This window comes from Hyla sarda, unplaced genomic scaffold, assembly GCF_029499605.1.
Source record: "Hyla sarda isolate aHylSar1 unplaced genomic scaffold, aHylSar1.hap1 scaffold_679, whole genome shotgun sequence".
NCBI lineage: Eukaryota > Metazoa > Chordata > Amphibia > Anura > Hylidae > Hyla > Hyla sarda.
Genome location: NW_026610696.1, coordinates 14,211 through 35,949, shown reverse-complemented (window position 1 = coordinate 35,949; position 21,739 = coordinate 14,211). Strand labels below are relative to the sequence as shown.

Genomic DNA, 21,739 nt, shown 5'->3' with positions numbered 1-21,739 from the left:
CACAGGTGTGTCATTGCTGTACATTGACCATGCATTGCTTCTGTGGTATTGCAAAGGCAAAGACAAATGCTTCCAGCCATCCATTGCACTAATGGATTGGTCATCAGCTGGCTGTCTATGTCCCGCATCAATATAGACCAAAGTACAGAGGGTTAGGCTATGCTATTGTGCACCTACCTGATGCATCAGAAGGTGCGAGGCCCTTGCTAAATTCTGTGCACAGACTTTGAGATCTATACTTTAGACTGTATCTAAACCTGCTCCAACATGGACTGACATTCTGGCCTACTTTCAGCCGATGCGACTTGTCTGTCGCTGAACAGTCGCTTTTTATGTATTCAGCACCTATGTATAATGTTGTAAAAATGCTCTAGAAGCTAAAGTCGCAGAAATGTCACACATATTTGGCCTGCAACTTTCTGTGCGACAAATTCAGACAGGAAAAATCAGTATAAATCCTTAGAAAATTATCCCCCAGTGTCTCCATCTGCTGGCGGTATTGAATAAGCATTGCTGCACTGATGGGGTATGCATTAGACGAAAAAAAAGAAGAAAAAGAAGAATAATACGCCCAGAAAAGAGGCGAAAAGGAGAAAAACGTAAAAAAACGTGAAAAAAAAGTAAGAGGAAGAGAAGGGAAAAAAAGGTGGAAATGGGTTTAAAAGTGATTTCGGCGGAGAAATATATATATATATATATATATATATATATATATATATATATATATACGCGCACACACACACATATATATAAACGTATTCTCCGTTGAGATATTGCAGCCGCTGCTGTGTCCAGGCCCAGGAGCCTTAGCACTGTGCTGTGATGTCACTCAATACCACTGACATCACTAGGTGTAAACAACATCTCTCCTTTGCTGTGTATGTGACTATGGAGCTGTTTGGTGATGTCGTCTATTATGGCCTTCATAGAAGCAACAGGAGATTGTTGCATCCATCTAGAACCCTCAGAACTACAGTGCTATGATGTCACTCACTTCCACAGGCCTTGCAGAGTGTAAACAACAACAACCCAGCTTTGTTGTGTATGTAACCATAGGGATTTGTGATGTCACCTAGAACCTTCACAGCAGCGACAGCTTTATGAGGAGCATCAGCACTGCTCTGCCTGAGCAGAACCATCACCGCCATAGGTTGTCAAATAACCCGGGTTTAACCCACACAGGTAAGTCCAATGGGGTGCAGGCATGTCCTCTATGCTTACAGCTTCCCGTGGGTGTTGGTTTGATACCGTTTGGGGACAGCCAAGGAGGCATCTGCAGGCAACAAAGGTAGGTGTGTGCTTGTGTGTGTGTTTCCTATGCAGATCCTAAGCCCAGTGTCACATGCAAGTAGGAGGAGTAAGAAGGGTTCCTGGCAAATCCGGGTTATGGATTGCATTTAAAAAGGCCCCGTGGGAGTGCAATGGGCCCCTGTCTTGCTGCTTAGCAATAATGGTATGGGTTTAGGTTCTGCTGTGTGTACTGGTGGTTGACTGCCCCCCAGCCCAGAGTGTGCATGGAAAATTGTCTGGCAGCCTCCCTGACAGCAAGCAGTGATAGTGCCCATGAAGGGCACCTTGTTGGGCCCGCCCCTTTCACGGTTATCGCTTCTCGGCCTTTTGGCTAAGATCAAGTGTAGTATCTGTTCTTATCAGTTTAATATCTGATACGTCCCCTATCTGGGGACCATATATTAAATGGATTTTTGAGAACGGGGGCCGATTTCGAAGCTTGCTTCCGTCGCCCTATGCATTGACCCGATATGGCAGTATCTTCGGGTACAGTGCACCACCCCCTTACAGGGTTAAAAAGAAAGATTCCTACTTTCATTGCTACCTGCTTGCTGGCTAGCCAGCTAGCCAGCCCTGTGGGCCTTGCTGCTGCTGCAGCCAAAAAACAAAAGGTGGTGCTGCTGCTGCTTCTGCTGCTTCTGCTTCTGCTTGTGTCTGGCCGCTGTTGGAGCGTCCAGGCACAGGACTTCTGCTGCTGCTGACTAAATGGCCTCCTTAATTGGATCATTTGAGTAGCCAGCACACCTGTGCAGGTAGGGCATGACATGATAGGCAGCTGCCTTGATAGCGGGTGGGTGCTGAATGTTCCTAATTGACAAAATAAGATTAATGCTTATGAAGAAATATAAAATCTCATCCCTTCCCCAATATCGCGCCACACCCCTACCCCTTAATTCCCTGGTTGAACTTGATGGACATATGTCTTTTTTCGACCGTACTAACTATGTAACTATGTAACATAACATGGGGGGGGGGGGGGGTCTCCTGGCTGTTCACACAGGTGTGTCATTGCTGTACATTGACCATGCATTGCTTCTGTGGTATTGCAAAGGCAAAGACAAATGCTTCCAGCCATCCATTGCACTAATGGATTGGTCATCAGCTGGCTGTCTATGTCCCGCATCAATATAGACCAAAGTACAGAGGGTTAGGCTATGCTATTGTGCACCTACCTGATGCATCAGAAGGTGCGAGGCCCTTGCTAAATTCTGTGCACAGACTTTGAGATCTATACTTTAGACTGTATCTAAACCTGCTCCAACATGGACTGACATTCTGGCCTACTTTCAGCCGATGCGACTTGTCTGTCGCTGAACAGTCGCTTTTTATGTATTCAGCACCTATGTATAATGTTGTAAAAATGCTCTAGAAGCTAAAGTCGCAGAAATGTCACACATATTTGGCCTGCAACTTTCTGTGCGACAAATTCAGACAGGAAAAATCAGTATAAATCCTTAGAAAATTATCCCCCAGTGTCTCCATCTGCTGGCGGTATTGAATAAGCATTGCTGCACTGATGGGGTATGCATTAGACGAAAAAAAAGAAGAAAAAGAAGAATAATACGCCCAGAAAAGAGGCGAAAAGGAGAAAAACGTAAAAAAACGTGAAAAAAAAGTAAGAGGAAGAGAAGGGAAAAAAAGGTGGAAATGGGTTTAAAAGTGATTTCGGCGGAGAAATATATATATATATATATATATATATATATATATATATATATATACGCGCACACACACACATATATATAAACGTATTCTCCGTTGAGATATTGCAGCCGCTGCTGTGTCCAGGCCCAGGAGCCTTAGCACTGTGCTGTGATGTCACTCAATACCACTGACATCACTAGGTGTAAACAACATCTCTCCTTTGCTGTGTATGTGACTATGGAGCTGTTTGGTGATGTCGTCTATTATGGCCTTCATAGAAGCAACAGGAGATTGTTGCATCCATCTAGAACCCTCAGAACTACAGTGCTATGATGTCACTCACTTCCACAGGCCTTGCAGAGTGTAAACAACAACAACCCAGCTTTGTTGTGTATGTAACCATAGGGATTTGTGATGTCACCTAGAACCTTCACAGCAGCGACAGCTTTATGAGGAGCATCAGCACTGCTCTGCCTGAGCAGAACCATCACCGCCATAGGTTGTCAAATAACCCGGGTTTAACCCACACAGGTAAGTCCAATGGGGTGCAGGCATGTCCTCTATGCTTACAGCTTCCCGTGGGTGTTGGTTTGATACCGTTTGGGGACAGCCAAGGAGGCATCTGCAGGCAACAAAGGTAGGTGTGTGCTTGTGTGTGTGTTTCCTATGCAGATCCTAAGCCCAGTGTCACATGCAAGTAGGAGGAGTAAGAAGGGTTCCTGGCAAATCCGGGTTATGGATTGCATTTAAAAAGGCCCCGTGGGAGTGCAATGGGCCCCTGTCTTGCTGCTTAGCAATAATGGTATGGGTTTAGGTTCTGCTGTGTGTACTGGTGGTTGACTGCCCCCCAGCCCAGAGTGTGCATGGAAAATTGTCTGGCAGCCTCCCTGACAGCAAGCAGTGATAGTGCCCATGAAGGGCACCTTGTTGGGCCCGCCCCTTTCACGGTTATCGCTTCTCGGCCTTTTGGCTAAGGTATAGGGATATACCTTGGCTGATCCGGTTCCTGCTTTTGTGGGTGCTCTGAGACCCCCCTCCTCGGCCCTGGGACATCGCCCTTCGTTGGGCTTAAGTCCCTTGCTGCTATTGGGGAGGGGGCCCACCTCAGTGTAGAGTTGCGATCCCCCTTTGCCTTAGGGACCTAGTGTCTCTTTGGTGCGCTTGATTGTGAGCATGGCGTCAGCCAGTGACGGAGATCCAGGCATGGTACCATCTTATGCCAAGCTCAAGAACTCAGTACGTATATCGTACTTGGAGGACCAGAGAAAGAACCGGGACCTGAAGTACATCGTGGAGCAAGTTCTGCTGGGCGTCTTTGGATTAAGGAAGCATGAGATATTATCCATCCAAGATTATCCGAAAAGAGGAGTATACGATGTTACTTTTACGGAAGGAGGTATTTACAAGGACTTTGTTATACAGATGAAGAAGGTAAGCGGAGATGCCCGCTTGAGTGGAATAAGAATTGTTGAGCACTTTCCCGATGAACTTATGCTTTTAGTTATAAAAATGTACTCTCCATACGTTAAAGAAGATGAAATTGTTGTGTTTTTAAGGAATTTTTGTAAAAAAATTATAAATAGAGGGAAAGTGATGAATGAGTGTGGAATATGGTCCTCTAAGTGGAAGTTTCTGGTTGAGTTCAAAGAAGATCTATTACTCCCAGGACGAAAGGTTATGCCTCCAGCTCGGTTCAAGTTAGGAAATGTAAATGGTGACGTGTTTTTCCCAGGAATGCCCAATTTCTGCAGAGCTTGTAGAAGATATGGACATGATAAAAACGTATGTGAGAGTACATGTACAAATTGTGGCAGCACTGAGCACTCCTCCAGAGAATGCACAAAAGAAAAGAAATGCAGTTTATGTTACAGAGTTGACCATTTGTATGCTTCTTGTCCTCACAGAAACAAAGAGAAACAACAGAGAAGCCAGCCAGACCCCCGTCATATGAACAGAGAAGACAGCAAACCAGAAGAAAACCCAACTGATCAACATGGTGAGTCTGCTACCTCTGATGAAGATGGATATGAGAAACCCTCCAGCATGAAGGTAAGAAGAAAGGAGAAGAAAGCATGGCAGACAGGAGCTCCTCTCTCGCAGCAGAGGGGTAGTAACCTGGATGAAGCTGTCAGCAAGCCTCAGAGTGCCCCCCTGAGGAAGCCAGAAAATGTTGGGGCTAAGAGAAGAAAGACCGGAACAGGAAGAGAAGAGGCGTTTGTGGAAGAAGAGGGGGGGGTAGGGATGCCATCAGGTGTTCCAGCCCCCTCCCCAAGTGAAACAGGCAACTCGTCCATGGTTCCCGACACGGTGGAAGTTGTTGTGCCCGACCAGCTGCCCGGGGTGGCTCCGACAGGTCATCCCGGGGAGGAGATGGACACTGGGCAAGGTGACGGAGACGGGACAACCCCTGTTCCGGCGAAGAGGAATCCTCTCCTTAGTCCCCTACCGGAGGATCTTCAGGAGGAGGTAATGGAGGAGTCAGACGGTAGCAGCTCACCGGAATCTCTGGTGACAGTGAGATCAGAAGGGGAAAATGATAGTTTTGGGGGTCTGGCTGATGAGGATGAGATAGAATGTGCACAAAGATATTGAAAGTGGTCTCTCTGTAACCTTTAATGATGGCGCTCCATGGACTCTCCCTCAATGTGAGGGGCCTTAAGACACACGCAAGAAGAACTGCTATTTTTAATTTTTTATCCTTTTTGTCTGCATCAGTTTTCTTCTTACAGGAATGTGGCATCCCTCACCAAGCATCATACAAGAAATATGAAGAAGACTGGAAGCATGGCCCCTCAGTGTGGTCAGGGTCCAACGCATCTAAATCTGGAGGAGTTGCTATACTTTTTAAGGGTAATGTTAATATAATTTTTAAGCAAGAGATTTTACCAGGAAGGATTTTATTAGTTAAAGCTTTTATAAATGGTTTTACATGGCAGTTTTTAAACTTTTATGGTTCACCTGATAAAAAAGAAAGAGAAGAGATGTTAGAGATTTTACCTCTTTTTATTAATGATTCTTATCCTTTGATTTTAGCTGGGGATTTTAATTGTGTTTTAAGAGGTGAGAAAAGATATTCTCGAGCTACTAGTAGAAATTATGATAAGACATCTAACATTTTAAAAAATATTACTTTAGATTTTAGGCTTATAGATGTTTTTAAAAAATGTAATCCAAATTTACCTGATACTGAAGGCATTACATGGAGTAATGTGAATTGTAGCTCGAGGATTGATTTTATCTTCTCTTCTCAAAATGTTTTACCTGCCAAATGTGAGCTTTTAACTAATATATTTTCTGATCATAAATGTCTTCTATTTGTTTTAAATCCTGTTCCTGGTTTTAAGAGGGGTATTGGTTCATGGAAATTGAACATATCTCTTTTAGAAGATAAAATAATCTTAACAGAATACGCCAATTTTTATAATAAATGTAAAAATAATAGAGACCCAAATATAGATATAAAAGTATGGTGGGAAAATATGAAGAAAAAAACTAAAGATTTTTTTATAAAACAAGGTATCCAAAAAGCTAAAGATAAAAGACATTGTTATGATATTTTAAATACACGTCTTCAAACTCTTTTTAAATTGCACAATATAGGGATAGATGTAAAAGATGATATTGTTAACATTAAAAAAGAAATAAAAACATTTTTAAATGAAAAAGGTAAAGAGATCATTTTTAAAGCTAAAATCAAACATATTGAAAATAACGAAAAATGTACAAGATATTTTTTTAAAAAATCTAATCAAAAAAGAGTCCATATCGAAAAACTAGAAGGAGAAGTGGAGATGAATAAAATTTTATTTAAAGTACAATGTTATTATAGGGAACTTTTTAATGAGAAAAAAATAGATGCTAATTTCATGAACGATGCCTTAAACAAAATAGAACGTGTTTTAGAGAATAATTCTCAATCCTTTCTTTTACAGTCTATCCCAGAGAAGGAAATATTGGATACCATAAACAGTTTTAATTTGGGTAAAGTACCAGGGTCTGATGGCCTGCCAATCGAATTTTATAAGGTTTTTTATGAGGTTTTAAAAGATGATCTTTTATCTCTTTTTACAGATGTTTTTAATACCAAGATTTTACCACAGTCATGGAAAATGGGTGAGGTTTCTCTGCTCTTTAAAAAAGGTGATAAAGAGGATATTAGGAATTGGAGACCAATAACCCTTTTAAACGCTGATTATAAAATAATGGCTAAAATATGTGCAAACAGACTAAAAAATGTTATAGATAAATTAATACATAATAATCAAGTGTGTGGTATACCGGGTAGAAACATGTGGGAAAATTTAAACCTCATAAAAGATATAATAGAAGATGCTAAAATAAGGAAAAGTAATTTAGCAATTTTAACAATAGACTTTGAAAAAGCATTTGACAGAGTCTCGCACTGTTTTTTATTTAATGTTTTAAATAAAATGGGCATACCAGAAGGTTTTTTAACGTCACTCAAAGCCTTTTATAATGACTGTTTTAGCAAAATTTTAATTAATGGTTTTAAGACTGAAATGGTTCCTTTAAAATCTGGTGTGAAGCAGGGTTGCCCCCTATCACCCCTTTTATTTATTTGTGCACTAGAGCCACTTTTATGTGTCATAAGAGGTGATAAACAGATCCGTGGGATAAGGCTCCCCGGAGGAAATGGTCTTGAAGCTAAAGTAGTCAGTTATATGGATGATGTAGCAGTGACATGTCAAGATAGCCTGGCACTTAAAAAAACTTTAACACAAATTAACTATTTCTGTTGTGCTTCTGGTTTTAAAGTGAATTTTAACAAGTGCGAGATTTTAAAAGTCGGCAAGCTGGATACAAGAGACATAAAGGTACCGGTAGTAGAAAAAGTAAAAATTTTAGGTGTGTATTTTAATGAATTAAATAATGGAAACGAAAGCTGGGAGCTAACAATGCAAAAGGTGAACCAAAAATTATGTGTATGGAGACTAAGAGACCTTACAATGGAAGGAAAAGTGCTGATTTTAAAGATGGTGATTTTACCTTTGCTTTTATATTTAAGTTTAGTGTTCCCACCTAACACACATATGATACGTAAAGTCTCAAAAGTCTGTTACACCTTTTTTTGGAATTCCAAATATGAGAAGTTAAAAAGAGAAATTGTATCTAAACCTAAAGAGAAAGGGGGGAAAAGTTTTACTGATTTTACTGCGTTCCTTTATACAAAATTCTTTTCATTGTGTCTTAAGAATGTTTTTAAAGACAACTATTGGTCGTTCTTTTTGCGCTATAATGTTGGTAATCTCATGAGACACCATGGTTGGTTTGAAACAGATCTTAAACACCCTTATGCTTTTAACCTCCCTATTACTTATTGTATTTTAGAAAAGATTGTTTCTCTTTTTAAACTGTTTGATTTTAGTAAAGATATTCTAATCGATGGGAAAAAACTTACGAGAGTCATTTTAAACAATATTAACATGTGCCAAGTTGGAAATTTTAATGATGATAAATGTAAAGAAATCTGGAGAATTGTGAACTCATTTTATCTTTTTAACTCACAGAAGGACTTATCCTGGAGCTGCATCCACAGTTGCCTTCCGTGCCGGGCTTTCCAACACCGTAGAGGATTTGCAAGCACAGCAAAGTGTCCAAGAGAGGGATGCCACGAAGAGGAGACTGTTTTACATCTTTTATGGACATGTGATTTTTCTAGAAGGATATGGACTAAAATGCTGCCACTTTTAAACAAAATTGCTGCTATAAAAGACTTGGACTATAATATGGTTTTATATGGGTGTTTGGATTGTCCCGGCGAACAAGAGAAACGGAAGGCATGGCAAATAATAAACTGTGTGAAGGCAGCTCTGTGGAAAAATAGGAATATTTTATTATTTAAAAAGGACATTTTATCTTTCGATGATGTTATTGGAATGATATTAAGTGAAATGTACATCTATCTTTTAATCGATAAACAAAGTGATGAGTTTGCATTCTTAAAATGGCATTTTACCGACTGGCATATGTGAAATTGTAAAATTGTAAGTTTTTTATGTTCCCCTGGTTTTAATGCTATGTAACTATGTAACTATGTTAAAACTTGAAACTTAAATAAAATAGGTGTGTACCTGTGAAGGTGCAGCCAAGTTAAAAAAAAAAAAATCTGTTCTTATCAGTTTAATATCTGATACGTCCCCTATCTGGGGACCATATATTAAATGGATTTTTGAGAACGGGGGCCGATTTCGAAGCTTGCTTCCGTCGCCCTATGCATTGACCCGATATGGCAGTATCTTCGGGTACAGTGCACCACCCCCTTACAGGGTTAAAAAGAAAGATTCCTACTTTCATTGCTACCTGCTTGCTGGCTAGCCAGCTAGCCAGCCCTGTGGGCCTTGCTGCTGCTGCAGCCAAAAAACAAAAGGTGGTGCTGCTGCTGCTGCTGCTTCTGCTGCTTCTGCTTCTGCTTGTGTCTGGCCGCTGTTGGAGCGTCCAGGCACAGGACTTCTGCTGCTGCTGACTAAATGGCCTCCTTAATTGGATCATTTGAGTAGCCAGCACACCTGTGCAGGTAGGGCATGACATGATAGGCAGCTGCCTTGATAGCGGGTGGGTGCTGAATGTTCCTAATTGACAAAATAAGATTAATGCTTATGAAGAAATATAAAATCTCATCCCTTCCCCAATATCGCGCCACACCCCTACCCCTTAATTCCCTGGTTGAACTTGATGGACATATGTCTTTTTTCGACCGTACTAACTATGTAACTATGTAACATAACATGGGGGGGGGGGGGGGGGTCTCCTGGCTGTTCACACAGGTGTGTCATTGCTGTACATTGACCATGCATTGCTTCTGTGGTATTGCAAAGGCAAAGACAAATGCTTCCAGCCATCCATTGCACTAATGGATTGGTCATCAGCTGGCTGTCTATGTCCCGCATCAATATAGACCAAAGTACAGAGGGTTAGGCTATGCTATTGTGCACCTACCTGATGCATCAGAAGGTGCGAGGCCCTTGCTAAATTCTGTGCACAGACTTTGAGATCTATACTTTAGACTGTATCTAAACCTGCTCCAACATGGACTGACATTCTGGCCTACTTTCAGCCGATGCGACTTGTCTGTCGCTGAACAGTCGCTTTTTATGTATTCAGCACCTATGTATAATGTTGTAAAAATGCTCTAGAAGCTAAAGTCGCAGAAATGTCACACATATTTGGCCTGCAACTTTCTGTGCGACAAATTCAGACAGGAAAAATCAGTATAAATCCTTAGAAAATTATCCCCCAGTGTCTCCATCTGCTGGCGGTATTGAATAAGCATTGCTGCACTGATGGGGTATGCATTAGACGAAAAAAAAGAAGAAAAAGAAGAATAATACGCCCAGAAAAGAGGCGAAAAGGAGAAAAACGTAAAAAAACGTGAAAAAAAAGTAAGAGGAAGAGAAGGGAAAAAAAGGTGGAAATGGGTTTAAAAGTGATTTCGGCGGAGAAATATATATATATATATATATATATATATATATATATATATACGCGCACACACACACATATATATAAACGTATTCTCCGTTGAGATATTGCAGCCGCTGCTGTGTCCAGGCCCAGGAGCCTTAGCACTGTGCTGTGATGTCACTCAATACCACTGACATCACTAGGTGTAAACAACATCTCTCCTTTGCTGTGTATGTGACTATGGAGCTGTTTGGTGATGTCGTCTATTATGGCCTTCATAGAAGCAACAGGAGATTGTTGCATCCATCTAGAACCCTCAGAACTACAGTGCTATGATGTCACTCACTTCCACAGGCCTTGCAGAGTGTAAACAACAACAACCCAGCTTTGTTGTGTATGTAACCATAGGGATTTGTGATGTCACCTAGAACCTTCACAGCAGCGACAGCTTTATGAGGAGCATCAGCACTGCTCTGCCTGAGCAGAACCATCACCGCCATAGGTTGTCAAATAACCCGGGTTTAACCCACACAGGTAAGTCCAATGGGGTGCAGGCATGTCCTCTATGCTTACAGCTTCCCGTGGGTGTTGGTTTGATACCGTTTGGGGACAGCCAAGGAGGCATCTGCAGGCAACAAAGGTAGGTGTGTGCTTGTGTGTGTGTTTCCTATGCAGATCCTAAGCCCAGTGTCACATGCAAGTAGGAGGAGTAAGAAGGGTTCCTGGCAAATCCGGGTTATGGATTGCATTTAAAAAGGCCCCGTGGGAGTGCAATGGGCCCCTGTCTTGCTGCTTAGCAATAATGGTATGGGTTTAGGTTCTGCTGTGTGTACTGGTGGTTGACTGCCCCCCAGCCCAGAGTGTGCATGGAAAATTGTCTGGCAGCCTCCCTGACAGCAAGCAGTGATAGTGCCCATGAAGGGCACCTTGTTGGGCCCGCCCCTTTCACGGTTATCGCTTCTCGGCCTTTTGGCTAAGATCAAGTGTAGTATCTGTTCTTATCAGTTTAATATCTGATACGTCCCCTATCTGGGGACCATATATTAAATGGATTTTTGAGAACGGGGGCCGATTTCGAAGCTTGCTTCCGTCGCCCTATGCATTGACCCGATATGGCAGTATCTTCGGGTACAGTGCACCACCCCCTTACAGGGTTAAAAAGAAAGATTCCTACTTTCATTGCTACCTGCTTGCTGGCTAGCCAGCTAGCCAGCCCTGTGGGCCTTGCTGCTGCTGCAGCCAAAAAACAAAAGGTGGTGCTGCTGCTGCTTCTGCTGCTTCTGCTTCTGCTTGTGTCTGGCCGCTGTTGGAGCGTCCAGGCACAGGACTTCTGCTGCTGCTGACTAAATGGCCTCCTTAATTGGATCATTTGAGTAGCCAGCACACCTGTGCAGGTAGGGCATGACATGATAGGCAGCTGCCTTGATAGCGGGTGGGTGCTGAATGTTCCTAATTGACAAAATAAGATTAATGCTTATGAAGAAATATAAAATCTCATCCCTTCCCCAATATCGCGCCACACCCCTACCCCTTAATTCCCTGGTTGAACTTGATGGACATATGTCTTTTTTCGACCGTACTAACTATGTAACTATGTAACATAACATGGGGGGGGGGGGGGGTCTCCTGGCTGTTCACACAGGTGTGTCATTGCTGTACATTGACCATGCATTGCTTCTGTGGTATTGCAAAGGCAAAGACAAATGCTTCCAGCCATCCATTGCACTAATGGATTGGTCATCAGCTGGCTGTCTATGTCCCGCATCAATATAGACCAAAGTACAGAGGGTTAGGCTATGCTATTGTGCACCTACCTGATGCATCAGAAGGTGCGAGGCCCTTGCTAAATTCTGTGCACAGACTTTGAGATCTATACTTTAGACTGTATCTAAACCTGCTCCAACATGGACTGACATTCTGGCCTACTTTCAGCCGATGCGACTTGTCTGTCGCTGAACAGTCGCTTTTTATGTATTCAGCACCTATGTATAATGTTGTAAAAATGCTCTAGAAGCTAAAGTCGCAGAAATGTCACACATATTTGGCCTGCAACTTTCTGTGCGACAAATTCAGACAGGAAAAATCAGTATAAATCCTTAGAAAATTATCCCCCAGTGTCTCCATCTGCTGGCGGTATTGAATAAGCATTGCTGCACTGATGGGGTATGCATTAGACGAAAAAAAAAAAGAAAAAAGAAGAATAATACGCCCAGAAAAGAGGCGAAAAGGAGAAAAACGTAAAAAAACGTGAAAAAAAAGTAAGAGGAAGAGAAGGGAAAAAAAGGTGGAAATGGGTTTAAAAGTGATTTCGGCGGAGAAATATATATATATATATATATATATATATATATATATATATATATACGCGCACACACACACATATATATAAACGTATTCTCCGTTGAGATATTGCAGCCGCTGCTGTGTCCAGGCCCAGGAGCCTTAGCACTGTGCTGTGATGTCACTCAATACCACTGACATCACTAGGTGTAAACAACATCTCTCCTTTGCTGTGTATGTGACTATGGAGCTGTTTGGTGATGTCGTCTATTATGGCCTTCATAGAAGCAACAGGAGATTGTTGCATCCATCTAGAACCCTCAGAACTACAGTGCTATGATGTCACTCACTTCCACAGGCCTTGCAGAGTGTAAACAACAACAACCCAGCTTTGTTGTGTATGTAACCATAGGGATTTGTGATGTCACCTAGAACCTTCACAGCAGCGACAGCTTTATGAGGAGCATCAGCACTGCTCTGCCTGAGCAGAACCATCACCGCCATAGGTTGTCAAATAACCCGGGTTTAACCCACACAGGTAAGTCCAATGGGGTGCAGGCATGTCCTCTATGCTTACAGCTTCCCGTGGGTGTTGGTTTGATACCGTTTGGGGACAGCCAAGGAGGCATCTGCAGGCAACAAAGGTAGGTGTGTGCTTGTGTGTGTGTTTCCTATGCAGATCCTAAGCCCAGTGTCACATGCAAGTAGGAGGAGTAAGAAGGGTTCCTGGCAAATCCGGGTTATGGATTGCATTTAAAAAGGCCCCGTGGGAGTGCAATGGGCCCCTGTCTTGCTGCTTAGCAATAATGGTATGGGTTTAGGTTCTGCTGTGTGTACTGGTGGTTGACTGCCCCCCAGCCCAGAGTGTGCATGGAAAATTGTCTGGCAGCCTCCCTGACAGCAAGCAGTGATAGTGCCCATGAAGGGCACCTTGTTGGGCCCGCCCCTTTCACGGTTATCGCTTCTCGGCCTTTTGGCTAAGATCAAGTGTAGTATCTGTTCTTATCAGTTTAATATCTGATACGTCCCCTATCTGGGGACCATATATTAAATGGATTTTTGAGAACGGGGGCCGATTTCGAAGCTTGCTTCCGTCGCCCTATGCATTGACCCGATATGGCAGTATCTTCGGGTACAGTGCACCACCCCCTTACAGGGTTAAAAAGAAAGATTCCTACTTTCATTGCTACCTGCTTGCTGGCTAGCCAGCTAGCCAGCCCTGTGGGCCTTGCTGCTGCTGCAGCCAAAAAAACAAAAGGTGGTGCTGCTGCTGCTTCTGCTGCTTCTGCTTCTGCTTGTGTCTGGCCGCTGTTGGAGCGTCCAGGCACAGGACTTCTGCTGCTGCTGACTAAATGGCCTCCTTAATTGGATCATTTGAGTAGCCAGCACACCTGTGCAGGTAGGGCATGACATGATAGGCAGCTGCCTTGATAGCGGGTGGGTGCTGAATGTTCCTAATTGACAAAATAAGATTAATGCTTATGAAGAAATATAAAATCTCATCCCTTCCCCAATATCGCGCCACACCCCTACCCCTTAATTCCCTGGTTGAACTTGATGGACATATGTCTTTTTTCGACCGTACTAACTATGTAACTATGTAACATAACATGGGGGGGGGGGGGGTCTCCTGGCTGTTCACACAGGTGTGTCATTGCTGTACATTGACCATGCATTGCTTCTGTGGTATTGCAAAGGCAAAGACAAATGCTTCCAGCCATCCATTGCACTAATGGATTGGTCATCAGCTGGCTGTCTATGTCCCGCATCAATATAGACCAAAGTACAGAGGGTTAGGCTATGCTATTGTGCACCTACCTGATGCATCAGAAGGTGCGAGGCCCTTGCTAAATTCTGTGCACAGACTTTGAGATCTATACTTTAGACTGTATCTAAACCTGCTCCAACATGGACTGACATTCTGGCCTACTTTCAGCCGATGCGACTTGTCTGTCGCTGAACAGTCGCTTTTTATGTATTCAGCACCTATGTATAATGTTGTAAAAATGCTCTAGAAGCTAAAGTCGCAGAAATGTCACACATATTTGGCCTGCAACTTTCTGTGCGACAAATTCAGACAGGAAAAATCAGTATAAATCCTTAGAAAATTATCCCCCAGTGTCTCCATCTGCTGGCGGTATTGAATAAGCATTGCTGCACTGATGGGGTATGCATTAGACGAAAAAAAAGAAGAAAAAGAAGAATAATACGCCCAGAAAAGAGGCGAAAAGGAGAAAAACGTAAAAAAACGTGAAAAAAAAGTAAGAGGAAGAGAAGGGAAAAAAAGGTGGAAATGGGTTTAAAAGTGATTTCGGCGGAGAAATATATATATATATATATATATATATATATATATATATATACGCGCACACACACACATATATATAAACGTATTCTCCGTTGAGATATTGCAGCCGCTGCTGTGTCCAGGCCCAGGAGCCTTAGCACTGTGCTGTGATGTCACTCAATACCACTGACATCACTAGGTGTAAACAACATCTCTCCTTTGCTGTGTATGTGACTATGGAGCTGTTTGGTGATGTCGTCTATTATGGCCTTCATAGAAGCAACAGGAGATTGTTGCATCCATCTAGAACCCTCAGAACTACAGTGCTATGATGTCACTCACTTCCACAGGCCTTGCAGAGTGTAAACAACAACAACCCAGCTTTGTTGTGTATGTAACCATAGGGATTTGTGATGTCACCTAGAACCTTCACAGCAGCGACAGCTTTATGAGGAGCATCAGCACTGCTCTGCCTGAGCAGAACCATCACCGCCATAGGTTGTCAAATAACCCGGGTTTAACCCACACAGGTAAGTCCAATGGGGTGCAGGCATGTCCTCTATGCTTACAGCTTCCCGTGGGTGTTGGTTTGATACCGTTTGGGGACAGCCAAGGAGGCATCTGCAGGCAACAAAGGTAGGTGTGTGCTTGTGTGTGTGTTTCCTATGCAGATCCTAAGCCCAGTGTCACATGCAAGTAGGAGGAGTAAGAAGGGTTCCTGGCAAATCCGGGTTATGGATTGCATTTAAAAAGGCCCCGTGGGAGTGCAATGGGCCCCTGTCTTGCTGCTTAGCAATAATGGTATGGGTTTAGGTTCTGCTGTGTGTACTGGTGGTTGACTGCCCCCCAGCCCAGAGTGTGCATGGAAAATTGTCTGGCAGCCTCCCTGACAGCAAGCAGTGATAGTGCCCATGAAGGGCACCTTGTTGGGCCCGCCCCTTTCACGGTTATCGCTTCTCGGCCTTTTGGCTAAGATCAAGTGTAGTATCTGTTCTTATCAGTTTTCATGCTGGTGGGGATGGGTGCTGCATGGAGGATGCAGGTGTACCAGGGCTTTCCGGGGCTGGTTCTGAGGAATCAGCTCGACGGCTGCCCCGATGTGACCTGTTCCCTCCGGGTCTCGCCATGAGGCTGAGAGGGTCTAGAGCCGAGGTACTTTTGTGCCTCGGGGAGTGGTGACCCCGAGGTGCCGAAACTCACTGGGAGAATAGGCTCACTGAGTTGAAGCACGGGCACCATAATCTCTTCACCTTGTGGCACTCACCTCTTGATTCCCGGCCTTCTGGCTAGGATCAGAGAAATTTTTATAGATCCGGCCGGATGTCCGGGCAGTATATCTGCACACATTCACTTATTTATTTATTTTTTGTCTCACTGTGTCACTTTTTGCGTGTTGTGTGTTCACAGGATTTGTCAGGATGCGGTAGCCCTTCTGGGTGTCCCTCCTGGCGGTCTAGGGGAGGTGTGTGTGGCCATTAGGTTCCGCACCTCCCTGCAAACACCCCGGGTACTCCTGCTTCGCAGGGTACCTACCGTAATCGGCTCTGCGGGCAGATACCTTGGCTAACGCCAAGGGGGATGCCGGGAGCATTTGTGGTCTCCTAGTAGCTTCGGCGAAAAGGGACATCGAACCTGGAACCTCGCAGGTACCTTTTGGTCCGGAGGCGAAGGGTAAGGTTTGTTGGGGGGCCTCTCTCCTATCGGAGAAGGGCTTGCGATAGACCGCATCCTTTGTGCACGTTTTTTTTAGTGTAACACGTTTGCACTTTTTCTTGCACTTTGGGTGAATCGAAAGCACGTTCCTCGGCTTTAGATAAAGAAAGTATCTGTTCTTATCAGTTTAATATCTGATACGTCCCCTATCTGGGGACCATATATTAAATGGATTTTTGAGAACGGGGGCCGATTTCGAAGCTTGCTTCCGTCGCCCTATGCATTGACCCGATATGGCAGTATCTTCGGGTACAGTGCACCACCCCCTTACAGGGTTAAAAAGAAAGATTCCTACTTTCATTGCTACCTGCTTGCTGGCTAGCCAGCTAGCCAGCCCTGTGGGCCTTGCTGCTGCTGCAGCCAAAAAACAAAAGGTGGTGCTGCTGCTGCTTCTGCTGCTTCTGCTTCTGCTTGTGTCTGGCCGCTGTTGGAGCGTCCAGGCACAGGACTTCTGCTGCTGCTGACTAAATGGCCTCCTTAATTGGATCATTTGAGTAGCCAGCACACCTGTGCAGGTAGGGCATGACATGATAGGCAGCTGCCTTGATAGCGGGTGGGTGCTGAATGTTCCTAATTGACAAAATAAGATTAATGCTTATGAAGAAATATAAAATCTCATCCCTTCCCCAATATCGCGCCACACCCCTACCCCTTGATTCCCTGGTTGAACTTGATGGACATATGTCTTTTTTCGACCGTACTAACTATGTAACTATGTAACATAACATGGGGGGGGGGGGGGTCTCCTGGCTGTTCACACAGGTGTGTCATTGCTGTACATTGACCATGCATTGCTTCTGTGGTATTGCAAAGGCAAAGACAAATGCTTCCAGCCATCCATTGCACTAATGGATTGGTCATCAGCTGGCTGTCTATGTCCCGCATCAATATAGACCAAAGTACAGAGGGTTAGGCTATGCTATTGTGCACCTACCTGATGCATCAGAAGGTGCGAGGCCCTTGCTAAATTCTGTGCACAGACTTTGAGATCTATACTTTAGACTGTATCTAAACCTGCTCCAACATGGACTGACATTCTGGCCTACTTTCAGCCGATGCGACTTGTCTGTCGCTGAACAGTCGCTTTTTATGTATTCAGCACCTATGTATAATGTTGTAAAAATGCTCTAGAAGCTAAAGTCGCAGAAATGTCACACATATTTGGCCTGCAACTTTCTGTGCGACAAATTCAGACAGGAAAAATCAGTATAAATCCTTAGAAAATTATCCCCCAGTGTCTCCATCTGCTGGAGGTATTGAATAAGCATTGCTGCACTGATGGGGTATGCATTAGACGAAAAAAAAGAAGAAAAAGAAGAATAATACGCCCAGAAAAGAGGCGAAAAGGAGAAAAACGTAAAAAAACGTGAAAAAAAAGTAAGAGGAAGAGAAGGGAAAAAAAGGTGGAAATGGGTTTAAAAGTGATTTCGGCGGAGAAATATATATATATATATATATATATATATATATATATATATACGCGCACACACACGTATTCTCCGTTGAGATATTGCAGCCGCTGCTGTGTCCAGGCCCAGGAGCCTTAGCACTGTGCTGTGATGTCACTCAATACCACTGACATCACTAGGTGTAAACAACATCTCTCCTTTGCTGTGTATGTGACTATGGAGCTGTTTGGTGATGTCGTCTATTATGGCCTTCATAGAAGCAACAGGAGATTGTTGCATCCATCTAGAACCCTCAGAACTACAGTGCTATGATGTCACTCACTTCCACAGGCCTTGCAGAGTGTAAACAACAACAACCCAGCTTTGTTGTGTATGTAACCATAGGGATTTGTGATGTCACCTAGAACCTTCACAGCAGCGACAGCTTTATGAGGAGCATCAGCACTGCTCTGCCTGAGCAGAACCATCACCGCCATAGGTTGTCAAATAACCCGGGTTTAACCCACACAGGTAAGTCCAATGGGGTGCAGGCATGTCCTCTATGCTTACAGCTTCCCGTGGGTGTTGGTTTGATACCGTTTGGGGACAGCCAAGGAGGCATCTGCAGGCAACAAAGGTAGGTGTGTGCTTGTGTGTGTGTTTCCTATGCAGATCCTAAGCCCAGTGTCACATGCAAGTAGGAGGAGTAAGAAGGGTTCCTGGCAAATCCGGGTTATGGATTGCATTTAAAAAGGCCCCGTGGGAGTGCAATGGGCCCCTGTCTTGCTGCTTAGCAATAATGGTATGGGTTTAGGTTCTGCTGTGTGTACTGGTGGTTGACTGCCCCCCAGCCCAGAGTGTGCATGGAAAATTGTCTGGCAGCCTCCCTGACAGCAAGCAGTGATAGTGCCCATGAAGGGCACCTTGTTGGGCCCGCCCCTTTCACGGTTATCGCTTCTCGGCCTTTTGGCTAAGATCAAGTGTAGTATCTGTTCTTATCAGTTTAATATCTGATACGTCCCCTATCTGGGGACCATATATTAAATGGATTTTTGAGAACGGGGGCCGATTTCGAAGCTTGCTTCCGTCGCCCTATGCATTGACCCGATATGGCAGTATCTTCGGGTACAGTGCACCACCCCCTTACAGGGTTAAAAAGAAAGATTCCTACTTTCATTGCTACCTGCTTGCTGGCTAGCCAGCTAGCCAGCCCTGTGGGCCTTGCTGCTGCTGCAGCCAAAAAACAAAAGGTGGTGCTGCTGCTGCTTCTGCTGCTTCTGCTTCTGCTTGTGTCTGGCCGCTGTTGGAGCGTCCAGGCACAGGACTTCTGCTGCTGCTGACTAAATGGCCTCCTTAATTGGATCATTTGAGTAGCCAGCACACCTGTGCAGGTAGGGCATGACATGATAGGCAGCTGCCTTGATAGCGGGTGGGTGCTGAATGTTCCTAATTGACAAAATAAGATTAATGCTTATGAAGAAATATAAAATCTCATCCCTTCCCCAATATCGCGCCACACCCCTACCCCTTAATTCCCTGGTTGAACTTGATGGACATATGTCTTTTTTCGACCGTACTAACTATGTAACTATGTAACATAACATGGGGGGGGGGGGGGGGGGTCTCCTGGCTGTTCACACAGGTGTGTCATTGCTGTACATTGACCATGCATTGCTTCTGTGGTATTGCAAAGGCAAAGACAAATGCTTCCAGCCATCCATTGCACTAATGGATTGGTCATCAGCTGGCTGTCTATGTCCCGCATCAATATAGACCAAAGTACAGAGGGTTAGGCTATGCTATTGTGCACCTACCTGATGCATCAGAAGGTGCGAGGCCCTTGCTAAATTCTGTGCACAGACTTTGAGATCTATACTTTAGACTGTATCTAAACCTGCTCCAACATGGACTGACATTCTGGCCTACTTTCAGCCGATGCGACTTGTCTGTCGCTGAACAGTCGCTTTTTATGTATTCAGCACCTATGTATAATGTTGTAAAAATGCTCTAGAAGCTAAAGTCGCAGAAATGTCACACATATTTGGCCTGCAACTTTCTGTGCGACAAATTCAGACAGGAAAAATCAGTATAAATCCTTAGAAAATTATCCCCCAGTGTCTCCATCTGCTGGCGGTATTGAATAAGCATTGCTGCACTGATGGGGTATGCATTAGACGAAAAAAAAGAAGAAAAAGAAGAATAATACGCCCAGAAAAGAGGCGAAAAGGAGAAAAACGTAAAAAAACGTGAAAAAAAAGTAAGAGGAAGAGAAGGGAAAAAAAGGTGGAAATGGGTTTAAAAGTGATTTCGGCGGAGAAATATATATATATATATATATATATATATATATACGCGCACACACACACATATATATAAACGTATTCTCCGTTGAGATATTGCAGCCGCTGCTGTGTCCAGGCCCAGGAGCCTTAGCACTGTGCTGTGATGTCACTCAATACCACTGACATCACTAGGTGTAAACAACATCTCTCCTTTGCTGTGTATGTGACTATGGAGCTGTTTGGTGATGTCGTCTATTATGGCCTTCATAGAAGCAACAGGAGATTGTTGCATCCATCTAGAACCCTCAGAACTACAGTGCTATGATGTCACTCACTTCCACAGGCCTTGCAGAGTGTAAACAACAACAACCCAGCTTTGTTGTGTATGTAACCATAGGGATTTGTGATGTCACCTAGAACCTTCACAGCAGCGACAGCTTTATGAGGAGCATCAGCACTGCTCTGCCTGAGCAGAACCATCACCGCCATAGGTTGTCAAATAACCCGGGTTTAACCCACACAGGTAAGTCCAATGGGGTGCAGGCATGTCCTCTATGCTTACAGCTTCCCGTGGGTGTTGGTTTGATACCGTTTGGGGACAGCCAAGGAGGCATCTGCAGGCAACAAAGGTAGGTGTGTGCTTGTGTGTGTGTTTCCTATGCAGATCCTAAGCCCAGTGTCACATGCAAGTAGGAGGAGTAAGAAGGGTTCCTGGCAAATCCGGGTTATGGATTGCATTTAAAAAGGCCCCGTGGGAGTGCAATGGGCCCCTGTCTTGCTGCTTAGCAATAATGGTATGGGTTTAGGTTCTGCTGTGTGTACTGGTGGTTGACTGCCCCCCAGCCCAGAGTGTGCATGGAAAATTGTCTGGCAGCCTCCCTGACAGCAAGCAGTGATAGTGCCCATGAAGGGCACCTTGTTGGGCCCGCCCCTTTCACGGTTATCGCTTCTCGGCCTTTTGGCTAAGATCAAGTGTAGTATCTGTTCTTATCAGTTTAATATCTGATACGTCCCCTATCTGGGGACCATATATTAAATGGATTTTTGAGAACGGGGGCCGATTTCGAAGCTTGCTTCCGTCGCCCTATGCATTGACCCGATATGGCAGTATCTTCGGGTACAGTGCACCACCCCCTTACAGGGTTAAAAAGAAAGATTCCTACTTTCATTGCTACCTGCTTGCTGGCTAGCCAGCTAGCCAGCCCTGTGGGCCTTGCTGCTGCTGCAGCCAAAAAACAAAAGGTGCTGCTTCTGCTGCTTCTGCTGCTTCTGCTTCTGCTTGTGTCTGGCCGCTGTTGGAGCGTCCAGGCACAGGACTTCTGCTGCTGCTGACTAAATGGCCTCCTTAATTGGATCATTTGAGTAGCCAGCACACCTGTGCAGGTACGGCATGACATGATAGGCAGCTGCCTTGATAGCGGGTGGGTGCTGAA

General features: G+C 44.2%; 7 non-coding genes and 1 pseudogene across 7 annotated transcripts; all 8 read left to right on the top strand.

Moving 5' to 3' along the window:
• The first annotated feature begins 1,601 nt into the window (after positions 1-1,601).
• On the top strand, positions 1,602-1,792 carry LOC130343385 (U2 spliceosomal RNA). Its single transcript, XR_008882720.1, has one exon. It is a non-coding gene; the product is annotated as a U2 spliceosomal RNA (small nuclear RNA).
• Positions 1,793-9,022: 7,230 nt separating this feature from the next.
• LOC130343373 (U2 spliceosomal RNA) lies at positions 9,023-9,213 on the top strand. Its single transcript, XR_008882715.1, has one exon. It is a non-coding gene; the product is annotated as a U2 spliceosomal RNA (small nuclear RNA).
• Positions 9,214-11,309: 2,096 nt separating this feature from the next.
• On the top strand, positions 11,310-11,500 carry LOC130343384 (U2 spliceosomal RNA). Its single transcript, XR_008882719.1, has one exon. It is a non-coding gene; the product is annotated as a U2 spliceosomal RNA (small nuclear RNA).
• Positions 11,501-13,593: 2,093 nt separating this feature from the next.
• Positions 13,594-13,784, top strand: LOC130343383 (U2 spliceosomal RNA). The gene has a single exon (XR_008882718.1). It is a non-coding gene; the product is annotated as a U2 spliceosomal RNA (small nuclear RNA).
• A 2,088-nt stretch (positions 13,785-15,872) lies between these two features.
• LOC130343377 (U2 spliceosomal RNA) lies at positions 15,873-16,032 on the top strand (annotated as a pseudogene).
• Positions 16,033-16,718: 686 nt separating this feature from the next.
• LOC130343368 (U2 spliceosomal RNA) lies at positions 16,719-16,901 on the top strand. The gene has a single exon (XR_008882709.1). It is a non-coding gene; the product is annotated as a U2 spliceosomal RNA (small nuclear RNA).
• A 2,073-nt stretch (positions 16,902-18,974) lies between these two features.
• Positions 18,975-19,165, top strand: LOC130343382 (U2 spliceosomal RNA). Its single transcript, XR_008882717.1, has one exon. It is a non-coding gene; the product is annotated as a U2 spliceosomal RNA (small nuclear RNA).
• Positions 19,166-21,248: 2,083 nt separating this feature from the next.
• Positions 21,249-21,439, top strand: LOC130343381 (U2 spliceosomal RNA). The gene has a single exon (XR_008882716.1). It is a non-coding gene; the product is annotated as a U2 spliceosomal RNA (small nuclear RNA).
• The last annotated feature ends 300 nt before the right edge of the window (positions 21,440-21,739 follow it).